This window comes from Gekko japonicus, unplaced genomic scaffold (genome assembly GCF_001447785.1).
Source record: "Gekko japonicus isolate JY-2015 unplaced genomic scaffold, Gekko_japonicus_V1.1 scaffold2406, whole genome shotgun sequence".
NCBI classification, from domain to species: Eukaryota; Metazoa; Chordata; class Lepidosauria; order Squamata; family Gekkonidae; genus Gekko; species Gekko japonicus.
The window spans coordinates 114,464-125,623 of NW_015173211.1; the positions used below are offsets into that span (position 1 = coordinate 114,464).

The following is an 11,160-nucleotide window of genomic DNA, read 5'->3' on the forward strand; positions in this document are numbered from 1 at the left end:
ACAGTCCAGTGGCACCTTTAAGACCAGGTTTTATTCAGGTACAAGCCCTCCCTCCTCTGTGAGGACAAACTTCCCCCTCCCCCCCCCCCCAATAGCTAGCAATCCAAAAGAGTCCAGTGGAGCCTGAGCAGTGGGTGTTGCCTTCTGAAACACTTCCGGTGACGTCAGGGGGTGTGAAATATGCAAGTAAGTTATGCTAATGAGCTCCTGCACCTCTTTTTCTATGAAATGACCACTGGGTGTGGCTGAAGGCGAAGCCAGCCCCCAAATGTCTACCACGTCTTACCCTCAGTCATACAGTGAAGATCCCTGTGCTGTGATCGCAGCTGCTGCCAAACTAACATCTGCCCGGCCAATCAAATCTTCAGTGGCCAATCAGAAGGCTTGCTGGACAAAAGCCCCATCTGGCCCCTCCCACTTTCTAAAAACACTTGGCAGGCGCCGGGGAAGGTGATGGTGGGCAGCAAGGTGCCCGCAGGCACCGTGCTGGGGACTCCTGTCTTAGGGGGCGGGAGGCACACATGTGGGGAAAGGGAAGCCTCCGCTGTAACGACACGGCCTCGGTGCTTCCAACCCCAAACCTCTCCCTCTCACGAAAACCGACTGCTAAGCAGAGCTTTAAGTAAAGTTTGGAAGCGAAGAGCTCTCGGGTGCTTGCTTGTGATTTCTGAAATGAGAGGTCAACTCTATTACCCCTTGGATGTTGGACTCCCGAAATTCCTGAGAATGCAGCACTCGCTTCCTATTTCCGCAGGCGCACCTCATGCCGTGAAGCACACCGAGTCAATGAGGAGGCCTCCTCCGCATTTCCTCGTTTTGTACGGTATGACCGGCTTCTGCAGCCGCCATCTCCATTCACCTCCTCCAAATGAGCTTCCGTTCGCAATACCTCCAAAGTTCTACTGCATTAGTAAACATAGGCGGCGTAGGGTGTAACTGCAGTCCTTCCCACTGGGAATTTGACGTTATTGGAAGATAATGTCTACCTCCTCCCCCTCCCGCCTGCACAGTCTGGAGTTATACATTAAAGCAAGCGACCAATCTTACTGAGCGCCGGTGGGGATTCACAAAATGCACCGAGATTCATCTTTCGGTCCTTTGTCCCAACACGCGGAGACAATATGTATTTATTTCAGTTCATCAGGAACGCTTATGCGCAGCGGCTGGGAGCCCTGCATTTCGTATGGAAATGTGCGTGTTCTGCCAAATCAGTATCGCTCCCTGAATTCCCCTCCCGGTATGGACAAACAATTGCTGTCAGCAGGATAACAGAACAATTCGCGTCGGGGCGCTACGTTTGCAGAGCCGTACACAAATTCATGCAACCTATTAACTAGCGTTCCGTGCGCCGCCGGCGTATGCCGAGGCTGGGCCTTAGGGTCGAGAGATGGCTTCGGGTCTGGGAAAACAGGGGTCAAGTCACACTTGACGTCGCTGTTTTATTTACTTGACTTCTGCTGTCTTATTAGGGGAATGCTCTACTGTTCTGATACCTGCTGCTGCTTCTGAATTGTACCTTTTGAATGATTCTGCAGTCGCTGTTGTTGAAAGATTGTTTGGTGTATTTCCTATAGGGACAACTGTGATCCCTTCTTGTTGAACGCCTGGCTGGGTGACCTTGGGCCAGTCGCACACTCTCCGCTTCACCCACCTCACAGGGTTGTTGTGAGGAGAAAACGGAGTAGGGGAGAAGGATGTCAGCTGCTTTGGGTCCCCGTTGGGGGTGAAAGGTGGAGTATGAATGAGGGAAATAAATAAAATTAAAATAAACCTGGTGCCATGAATCCAGGGATGGTGTACACCAGGGGTCCCCAATGTTTCCCAGGCTGTGGGAACCTCTGGAATTCTGACACGGGGGGGAGGGGACAACCACAAAATTGGCTGCTGCTCTGGGTGGAGCCAATTATAAAATGACTACTACAGTGACTACTGGTGACTGAGGGGAATAAATAGAGGCATTCAGAGGTACTAAGAGACAGGAGGCAACGTCAGAGGAAGACCTCGGCCTCCCTGTCCTGTTCTTGGCCCTACAGAGGAACTGGTTGGCCTCTGTGTGAGACGGAATGCTGGACTAGATGGACCCTCACTGGTCTGATCCAGCAGGTCTCTTCTGATGTTCTTATGAAGTTCTCGGCCTCTCTGTCCTGTTGTTGGCCCTCCAGAGGAACTGGTTGACCCCTGTGTGAGGAGCAGGGCTCTTCTGATGTTATTATCAGGGGAAGGCCTCAGCCTCTGTGCACTGTTGTTGGTCCTCTAGAGGAACCGGTTGGCCACTGTGTGAGACAGGATGCTGGACTAGATGGACTATTACTTTGACCCAGCAGGGCTCTTCTGATGTTCTTCCCAGGGGGATGCCTCAGCCTCTGTGCCCAGTTGTTGGCCCTCCAGGGGAACTGGTTGGCCACTGTGTGAGACAGGAGGCTGGACTAGATGGACCCTACCTGGTCTGATCCAGCAGGGCTCTTCTGATGTTCTTCTCAGGGGAAGGCCTCAGCCTCTCTGTCCTGTTGTTGGCCCTCCAGAGGAACTGGTTGACCCGTGTGAGACGGGATGCTGGACTAGATGGACTATTGGTCTGATCCAGCAGGGCTCTTCTGAAGTTCTTATGAAGAGAAACTGATGAGCAAGGCAGACCAGAGACCGGAGATTATATTAACATAACTGTTGCCACCACCTCTAAATTTTAGTTTACAACTAGCTAGCACTTTATTAATGTTGGATTGTTTTATATGGTTTAATATGGTTTACCTATAATTGTTTTTATGTTTTATCCTTTATAAGCTGCCCTGAGCCTGCTTTGGTGGGGAGGACGGGGTATATATTGAATGAATGAATGAATGAATGAATGAATAAATAAATAAATGTTCTCAGCCTCTCTGCCCTGTTGTTGGCCCTCTAGAGGAACTGGTTGGTCCCACCTACCTCGCAGGGTGTCTGTTGTGGGGAGGGGAAGGGAAAGGAGTTTGTAAGCCGCTCTGAGACACCTTTCAGTAGTGAAGGGCGGGGTATGAATCCACTCTCTTCTCTTCTTCTTAGTTTAGATTAAATTGGTATTGGGAGGCAAAGAAGATCGGCAACTCACTGACAGTTGAAAGTTGGAACAAAGCTGGTGAGGAAGTGGAGCCGTTTCATTTGCTGCTTTGCGTGGCAGGAAGGAGGTATGATTCGGGGCAAGAGAACCACAGCACACAGATACACACGAGCCAGCATTTCTATGAGAGTTGCTGTAGTTCCGTGGTAGAGCCTGTGCTTGGCCTGCAGAAGGTCCCAGGTTCAATCCCCGGCATCTCCAGTTAAAAAGGACCAGGCAGCAGGTGATGTGAAAGACTTCCTCCTGAGACCCTGGAGAGCTGTAAAGAGGGGCTGTGGCTCAGTGGAAGAGCCTCTGCTTAGCCTGCAGAAGGTCCCAGGTTCAATCCCCGGCATCTCCAGTTAAAAAGGACCAGGCAGCAGGTGATGTGAAAGACTTCCTCCTGAGACCCTGGAGAGCTGTAAAGAGGGGCTGTGGCTCAGTGGAAGAGCCTCTGCTTAGCCTGCAGAAGGTCCCAGGTTCAATCCCCGGCATCTCCAGTTAAAAAGGACCAGGCAGCAGGTGATGTGAAAGACTTCCTCCTGAGACCCTGGAGAGCTGTAAAGAGGGGCTGTGGCTCAGTGGAAGAGCCTCTGCTTAGCCTGCAGAAGGTCCCAGGTTCAATCCCCGGCATCTCCAGTTAAAAAGGACCAGGCAGCAGGTGATGTGAAAGACTTCCTCCTGAGACCCTGGAGAGCTGTAAAGAGGGGCTGTGGCTCAGTGGAAGAGCCTCTGCTTAGCCTGCAGAAGGTCCCAGGTTCAATCCCCGGCATCTCCAGTTAAAAAGGACCAGGCAGCAGGTGATGTGAAAGACTTCCTCCTGAGACCCTGGAGAGCTGTAAAGAGGGGCTGTGGCTCAGTGGAAGAGCCTCTGCTTAGCCTGCAGAAGGTCCCAGGTTCAATCCCCGGCATCTCCAGTTAAAAAGGACCAGGCAGCAGGTGATGTGAAAGACTTCCTCCTGAGACCCTGGAGAGCTGTAAAGAGGGGCTGTGGCTCAGTGGAAGAGCCTCTGCTTAGCCTGCAGAAGGTCCCAGGTTCAATCCCCGGCATCTCCAGTTAAAAAGGACCAGGCAGCAGGTGATGTGAAAGACTTCCTCCTGAGACCCTGGAGAGCTGTAAAGAGGGGCTGTGGCTCAGTGGAAGAGCCTCTGCTTAGCCTGCAGAAGGTCCCAGGTTCAATCCCCGGCATCTCCAGTTAAAAAGGACCAGGCAGCAGGTGATGTGAAAGACTTCCTCCTGAGACCCTGGAGAGCTGTAAAGAGGGGCTGTGGCTCAGTGGAAGAGCCTCTGCTTAGCCTGCAGAAGGTCCCAGGTTCAATCCCCGGCATCTCCAGTTAAAAAGGACCAGGCAGCAGGTGATGTGAAAGACTTCCTCCTGAGACCCTGGAGAGCTGTAAAGAGGGGCTGTGGCTCAGTGGAAGAGCCTCTGCTTAGCCTGCAGAAGGTCCCAGGTTCAATCCCCGGCATCTCCAGTTGAAAAGACCAGGCAGCAGGTGATAGTGAAAGACCCTGGACTCGGAGAGCCTGAGACCCTGGAGAGCCACTGCCGGTCTGAACAGACAAGACTGACGTTGAGGGATCAACAGTCTGATTCAATATAAGGCAGCTTCGTGTGTAGTCCCTTGAATTCAGGTAAACCCATGTTTTTATAGTACATTTGTACGCGTGTGATGCCATACACGTAATTATTTTAATTAATTCTGTAATTCATTTACACCCTGCCTTCCTCCCCAACAGGGAACCTAAGAGCTTACCTCATTCTCTACTCCTCCATTTTCCCTTCATGACATCATCCTTTGAGGTAAGTTCAGCTGAGAACGTTTGGCTGGCCCAGGGTCACCCGAGGAGCTTCCATGGCACAAGTGCAGAATCGAATGTGGCTCTAGCCCGATACACTTAAACACTACGCCACACCACTAACGCCAGAAGGTGCTTGTTCGACACCCACAGAGTTCTGCAAAAGCGCACACAGGAACCAAGGGAATGGGTGATACCACTGGCAATGGGATTTTCACGTTCCCCTAAATCTGGAGCGCAAACCTTCAAAACGAACTCATCTCGGCGCCCGCGATGGCCAGAGCGGAGCTGCGTGCTGTCTGCCTGTCCAAATGAATGGCGAGGAAAGAGAGTCACATCCATCAGCGTCGCCAAGAAAGATTGGCCACAACTTCAATCGAGACTGACGGCGTTCAGCGCTTGCCAGAATGATGGGCCGAGCCTCGGGCGGAAACGTCCTGATTATTCGTAACGGCATTACACTCCGGCACCTTTGATTAATTCGGGATCCAGAGATCCTCTGCTACCGAAAGGAAAGCGCCTCACTCTGTGATGTACCTCTCCTTGTGAAACAATCGCCTGTAGACAAACATTTTCCGAAGTGAACTCTGGTTGCGCGGAGGCTGCTATGCGGAATTTAACTTACTATTTTTTTGTCATCAAGACACAGCTGACTTATGATGTCCCCGTAGGGCTTTCTGGGCAAGGGATGTTCAGATGCGGTTTGCCACTGCCTGCCTCTGCATAGCAACCCTTTACTTCCTTGGAGGTCTCCCATCCAAGAACTAAACAGGGCCACGCCTGCTTAGCTTCCGAGGTCTGACGGGTTCAAGCTAGCCTAGCCCGTCCAGGTCAGGGGATAGTGCTGTCGAGCTTATTTATTTATTTACAGTCAAATTTATAGCCCTCCCTCCCCGCAAAGCAGGCTCAGGGCGGCTTCCAACAACAATACAATGATACAGAATAAAAGCATAAATAGTACAGAATTAAAAAACCCCAACAATTAACATAGTGCATTGCAAATGTTACAAAGTACTGGTGGCAGTTAAAAATAAACAAACGAGATGTTTTCAAATGAAAGTGCTTCGATGTTATTCCACATAAGTGTTTGGATGTTATTTTGCTCATTCTTGAGGCAGCTGCTGATGTCAACATTACGGGCCGTACACTAAGGTGGCGGCCCCTAGTTATATATGCCTGGCAGAAGAGCTCCGTCTTGCAGGCCCCGTGGAACTGTGAGAGGTCCCGCAGGGCCCTGATCTCCTCCGGGAGCTCGTTCCACCAGGTAGGGGCCGCCACCAAGAAGGCCCCAGCCCTGGTAGTAGCTAGCCTGGCCTCCCTCGGGCCAGGGAGGGTCAACCAATTTTGAGACCCAGACCGTAGTGCTCTCTGGGGTATATACGGGGAAAGGCAGTCCCGTAGGTATGTTGGACCCCGGCCATATAGGGCTTTAAAGGTAAGAACCAGCACTTTGAAGCGGATTCGGTATACTATTGTTAGCTGGTGCAGTGTCCTCAGCACAGTCTGGATGTGCTACCATCTAGAGCAGGGGTGGCCAAATGTGCTCAACGTAAGAGCTGCGTAGAACAAACGTCAGATGTTTGGGAGCCACGAGACATGAACAAATATTGAAAAATATGCACATTTGCCTTTTGTTAACATTAAATGAGACTGCCAAAAATAAAAACAAAAGGGGTTAAAAACAGATGTTGATAATGATATTTATTTGCCCAAAGATAGCTGTTTGTTTGCTAATGATATTCATTTGTCTAAGAGAGAGAGAAAGAGAGAGAGAGCTAGAAAGAGAGAATGAAAGCGGTGGAAAGAAAGCGAGCGAGAGAGAGAGAAACAAAAAAAGCAAAAGGAAGGAAGGAAGGAAGGAAGGAAGGAAGGAAGGAAGGAAGGAAGGAAAATCATGCCTCCCCTTCGCTTCCCCACCTGCCCTGCCAGAAGCCGCCCAATATGTGTGAAAGAGCCGCATGTGGCTCCCGTCACCCCTGCCATAGAGTTTTCAAGCCAACAAACAAAAAACCACTGTGATAAAATTCACAGTGACACACTTAATGATTCTGTGAGCATCAACTTGTGAAGCTATTGATCTGACAATATAGTTAGAGAATTCTGACATAAGCAAAGCAAAGTCCAACATAATCATATCCTCGATGAGCACACCGGTTTTTGCACTCATTTCACCAATCTTCCTCATGAGTAGTCTTATAAAGTTGGAAGGTGTCAACCTCTAGGTTCAGCTTAGTTTTCAAGGTAGGAGACATTAAGAACATAAGAACATAAGAGACGCCAATGTTGGATCAGGCCAAAGGCCCATCCAGTCCAACACTCTGTGTCACACAGTGGCCAGAAATACCAGTGCCATCAGGAGGTCCACCAGTGGGGCCAGGACATTAGAAGCCCTCCCACTGTTGACCCCCCCCCCAGGCACCAAGAAGACAGAGCATCACTTGCCCCAGAGCCCCTATCTATACCTTGTGGCTAATAGCCACTGATGGACCTCTGCTCATTCAGAGGCAGTTTCATTCAGAGGCAGTTTGCCGTTTCATTCAGAGGCAGTTTGCCATTGCCTCCCTCTGCGCAGCGACCCTGGGCTTCCTTAGGGGTCTCCCATCCAACTACTAACCAGGCCGACCCTGCTTAGCTTTCGAGATCTGATGAGATTGGGGGGGGGGCCTAGCCTGGGCCATCCCGGCCGCTTTACGATTACCACCTCCGAGCGGCTGGGGTAAAAAGTAAATAAGACTGTTGTAAAATGCTCTGTGACTCCGGCTGCCGGAGACTCTGCTAAATGAGCCTTCCCAGGCACAAAGGGAAAGCATTTGTCTCAATTGCTACAAACAATGTTATCTTTCAGCCCTCTCCGGAAACTGTCCCCCAGACCACACTGCGGCTGCAGGTTTCTGTCCCAGAAGGAGCCGGGTTGTGAATATGGCGAGCCGCGATTAATTGCTGTAAAAGACAGGGAGAGAGATCTGATCTTTTTACCAAGATATTCTGACCACAGAGGACTCGCTAAGTCCTTTCTGATGGGTGCAGACCTAAATCTCATTTAAAAAGGGGGGAGGGGGGGGGAGATCTGTTTCCATTAAGGACATAAGAACATCAGAGAAGCCAATGCTGGATCAGGCCAATGGCCCATCCAGTCCAACACTCTGTGTCACACAGTGGCCAAAAATACCAGGTGCCATCGGGAGGTCCAGCAGTGGGGCCAGGACACTAGAAGCCCCTCCACTGTTCCCCCCCCCCCAAGCACCAAGAATACAGAGCATCCCTTGCCCCAGACCGAGAGTTCCTATCTTTACCTTGTGGCTAAGAGCCACTTATGGATCTCTGTTCCATATGTTTATCCAATTCACTCTTATAAGAACATAAGAGAAGCCAATGTTGGATCAGGCCAATGGCCCATCTAGTCCAACACTCTGTGTCACACAGTGGCCATGACCCAGGGGACATCAGGAGGTCCACCAGTGGGGCCAGAACTCCAGAAGCACTCCCACTAACCCTACCCCTCAAACACCAAGGATACGGCGCATCACTTGCCCCAGACGGAGTATTCCATCTATACCCTTGTGGCTAATAGCCATTGATGGACCTTCGCTCCATATGTATCTGCAATCCCCTCTTGAAGCTGTCTGTGCTTGTAGCCGCCACCTCTTCCTGGGGCAGTGGATTTCACATGTTGATTACTTTTTGGACGAAGCACTTCCTTGGATCTGTTCTAAACCTACTACCATCAATTTCTTGGAGTGCCCACGAGTGCTTGTATTGTGAGAAATGGAGAAAAGGACGTCTTTCTCTGCCTTCTCTATCTCATGCATCCTTTCTGTGCTGCGCCCACCCCACCCATCCTTGCCCGCTCTCAGGCAGGGATTCCACTAGGGGCGCGCTGTAGTTGCCCCGGCTGCCAGCCGGGCCTGTGCCCCTCCACCCAGGACCTTCCATTGGCCCAGTTAAGTTTGTGGGTGGGGCTCTCACCCCTGGACCCAGCACAGGTTATTTCTCCTTCTCCTACCCTGTGCCAAATTCTAAGAGCGTGCAGAAACCACTACATGGAAAACTCGGTTTTGATAGACATTAGTCCGCATGGTCAAAGCAATGGTATTCCCAGTAGTCATGTATGGCTGCGAGAGTTGGACTATAAGGAAGGCCGAGCGCAGAAGAATAGATTCTTTTGAACTATGGTGCTGGAGAAGACTCTTGAGAGACCCTTGGACTGCAAGGAGATCAAATCAGTCAATCCTAAAAGAAATCAACCCTGACTGTTCCCTGGAAGGCCAGATAATGAAACTGAAGCTCAAATACTTTGGCCACCAAATGAGAAGGGAGCCCTCCCTGGAGAAGACCCTGATGCTGGGAAAGACTGAAGGTCAAAGAATACGGGGACGGCAAAGGATGAGATGGTTAGACAGTGTCATTGATGCAACAAACATGAAATTGAGCCAACTTCAGAGGACAGCGGAAGACCGGAAGGCCTGGCATGATCTGGTCCATGGGGTCGCGGAGAGTCCGACTCGACTGTGCGACTGAACAACAAAAAGTGTCTTCTTGATTTAGCATTCAGACGCACTCACTGGAACCCTGACACATTGTCCTCCTGTTTCAAAATGGACCAAAGCCTCAGAGGCTGCGGATAAGGGGGTGTGCCATTCTTCCTGCAAATGTCAAAAGACATGCTGCTGAGGTCCTTTCCGGTTCCGTGGTGAACAAAACATATTGCATCTTCCTCTTTTGCACTGAGGGCTCACGCTCACTCGGAGGATCGGAACGGCCCGTGTCCAGGAAACTTCACAGCTGGGTGGGAATTCCAACCAGAGTTCCCGCATACCCTACCTCAAGACTTCAGGCCCCTGCATAAAAGCCTTCCATTACACGGGCCACAAGGTTTTGTAAATGTGTCATGTACTCAGAAAACTCTGCCAAAATATTGTAAGGCACTTTCCATAAGCCCTGAACTTGGAGAAAATGAAACAACCAAAAGCTGGGGACAGTTTGTGTAGAGATTAGTAACAGAACTGCAATCCCAGTGTGTGAGAGCTGTTGAAAAGGAAGCAGATGCCCCACTTCTGCGTGTGCATAAAAAAAGGGCTGTGGGGTCAGGCTCTTCTTCACTGACTCTCAAGGCGGGAGCACTGAAACCTTGAGAGCTCTGCCTCTAGAGACATACCCTCCCTTTCCGTTTTTGCCACTTTTCTCAGAAAGCTACGCATATATGGGTTCCGATTGAGGCAGCCACCTTGACCCGGATAGCCCAGTCTCCTCAAATCTCCGAGGCAAAGCAGGGCCGGTCCTGGTGAGACTTGGGATGGGAGACCAATGAGGAAGTCCAGGGTACGTAAGAGAAGCCAATGTTGGAGGACCAGGCCAATGGCCCATCCAGTCCAACACTCTGTGTCACACAGCGGCCAAAAATACCAGGTGCCATCCAGAGATCCACCAGTGGGGCCAGGACACGAGAAGCCCTCCCACTGTTGCCCCACCCCCAAGCACCAAGAATACAGAGCATCCCTTGCCCCAGCCTGAGCATTCCTATCTATCCCTTGTGGCTAATAGCCACTGATGGACCTCTGCTCCATATAAGAACATACATAAGAAGAGAAGCCACTGTTGGATCAGGCCAATGGCCCATCCAGTCCAACACTCTGTGTCACACAGCGGCCAAAAATACCAGATGCCATCAGGAGGTCCACCAGTGGGGCCAGGACATTAGAAGCCCTCCCACTGTTGACCCCCCCAAGCACCAAGAAGACAGAACATCACTTGCCCCAGCCTGAGAGTTCCTATCTATACCTTGTGGCTAATATTTATTTATTTATTTTATTTATATTTCAATTTCTATACCGCTCATGACCCCTACTGGGTTTCAGAGCGGTTTACAATGAACTACTTTATGTAGTTGGTTACCTAGCTAGGGCCACAATTACACGGGGAGGGGATTACCTAACGGCACCCATGCGGCGTATTTCCTCCTCTCCGGCGGGCCTCGGACGTTGTTTTTCTGACGATCCGGATGACTGGCGACCATCTCAGGGCAGGCTCTGATGACTTTTCTCCTTTGGTGCACAACTGCTTCGGGGCGCAGCTTCCGGCTATGCGTCCCATCAGGCTCCAGCCGCGCTGCGTCCCCTCGTCGCTGCGTCGCCCCGGCTCCGCCTCCATTCGATCTGGTCGCCGCCTTTCCTGGATCGCTTAGTTGCTCCGCCGCCGCCATTACTCTCGCCATCGCTCCGCTTGCCGCCGCCACCATCAACCGCACTCCTGGCACGGAACCAGGAGGAGGGTGCCCCCTGCCACCTAGGGCAGG

General features: G+C 51.2%; 1 protein-coding gene across 1 annotated transcript in view; it reads right to left on the reverse strand.

The window, feature by feature from the left end:
* The window catches only part of LOC107120053 (protein hinderin-like), a gene marked incomplete at its 3' end in the record, with an annotated part of 111,715 nt that overhangs the window by 36,881 nt on the left and 63,674 nt on the right, over positions 1-11,160 (reverse strand). The gene's annotated exons all lie outside the window — the stretch shown is intronic.